The sequence below is a fragment of the Antrostomus carolinensis genome, unplaced genomic scaffold (assembly GCF_000700745.2).
Source record: "Antrostomus carolinensis isolate BGI_N321 unplaced genomic scaffold, ASM70074v2 scaffold33574, whole genome shotgun sequence".
Classification (NCBI taxonomy): Eukaryota; Metazoa; Chordata; class Aves; order Caprimulgiformes; family Caprimulgidae; genus Antrostomus; species Antrostomus carolinensis.
In genome coordinates this window covers 58,840-60,812 of record NW_010313401.1, presented here as the reverse complement: position 1 = coordinate 60,812, position 1,973 = coordinate 58,840, and positions in this window count along the sequence as shown.

The window sequence follows — 1,973 nt, the reverse complement described above, 5'->3', positions numbered from 1 at the left end:
CTTGTCGAGGCACAGCGATCCCGAATTGTTAGTCTGCAGCCCTTGTCCAGGCAGCTCCTTTCCGAAAGCGTTAAACCGAAGCGTGAAACGCGGTTGAATCATTACAGAGCAGATGCCAACTTTAAAAAAAGGCATTTTCCAGTTTTAGGTGAGTTTTGACACAAATAGGTCGGTGAGCTGAGACAAAAATGGCTTTTATGCTGATACTGTGTCGCCATTTGTCTGTTTCTAAGTAACACCCCTGAAAGTGCAGGAGAAGATCCCCTTCCCTGGGCACAGCCCACAGCCCTTCGGACGCTGTAAGCCGGTCGTTCTTGAAGGGACACTACTGTCACTTCTTTCTGTGGCAGAAGATTATTGAGCCTCTGTTAGAGATCGTTTGTTATTTGTTTTTTTTTTTTATCTTTACTTTTGACAATGTCTAATCTGCAGCCAGTGGAGAGTCTGCCTAAGCCTGGAACTGAGTTTTGGATTTGCAGTGGCAGTGGTTGACAGTGAAATTCCCTCCTGGCTGCGTGAAGAGGGCTGTGCCCATTGGCTTAGGGAGAAACCTGCTCCCTCCCTTCTTGCCCTACTTCCTTGCTGCTTCCTCTGGATCTCTGCCTGCCCCTTCTGCTGGCATTCTTAACTTGTGGTGCTTTGCAGGAGGCTCATCTTTCTGCAAAGTTCACAGTTACAGATACTGTCAGTGCAGGAAACTTCTGCCTTTACCACCTGAAGCAGCACAGTGATGAAGCTTGAGAAATCCATTGAAAACTCACTGGCTGTCTATTTAGAGGCTCACAAACGTCCTGCTCATAGAGAATTGGACAATGTGTTTGTTTATAGCATAGAATAAACTAATACCAGCATCTTCCAGAAATCCTGCTCTCCATACTTAACAGGTTTTTTTTTCAGTTGGAAGCAGAGTCACATCTTTTCTGACTGATTTCCATTTGTGGGAGGTGATGCTTGCACAGAAAGACACAGGCATTGCCCTTAGGAGGGAGAACTTCAGCGTGGCTGAAAGTAAAGCGTACCCATGTCCACTGACTGCACACCAAACCCGCTAAGGAGACGTGAGGGCAGGTGATTTGATGATGCACGTACGCTTTCTCCTCTGTTCCTGTGTTGGTGAGGATGTGTACTGCAGACCAGTCACAGTGTGTCCGTAACGTGTCCATCTGGTGACGTCAGGCTCGGTGGAAAGTGTTCTGGTTTGTCTTCTCACAGACAGTGATCATAAAAACAGAGCAGTCCTGTCAGGGATTGCAGAATGTGTTTTCAAAAGTGAGTTTGTTGGGACAAAAATTATCATTGTAATCAAGGTTGGTTTTGTTCATTAGAGCCATGAGTGGGTAGTTACCTTTACCAAAATGTGTATTTTATTTAAATTCATCCATATATGGAATTTCATGGGCCTGTATTGCTTGGTTTGGGTTAATTTGGGAAATTAAAACATTTCTCTTAAGTACTTAACATGTATTGATATGTATTTCAATATTTACTTAACTGCTAAACGATTATCATTGATATAAGAAAAATCTTGGTGTGAGAACAATCCTGTTTAAACTTATCCAGGATGTTTAAACAGTATTTTTAAATAATTTGAATTCTGTTTTGTATTTATTTGTATCAATGCCTGTACAGTCCTTCAGTTGGACCACACTTCTCTTTGTTTGTACATGACACGATGGCGTTTTTGTTCTGTATTTTGCATACTAATTGATACTTATGTATTGATTGCACTTGTCCTTTTCCATGGGACTGAAACATGGAAAAAGTAAGGCACACCTGTGTCAGTTGGTGCCTCTGCTGGGTACAACCTCAGCTGCTCTCGATTCTCCTGGAGCGCAATCCGATAGCCTTCAACGGGGCCATGTTCCACTGTTGCCTTGCTCCTGCGTGCCTTCTGTCCCAGTGTGTAACACCCATAAGCCTGAGAGTGAGTAATGTACAATTAGTATTGTTGGCTCTGTTAGTTTAATGGAGGT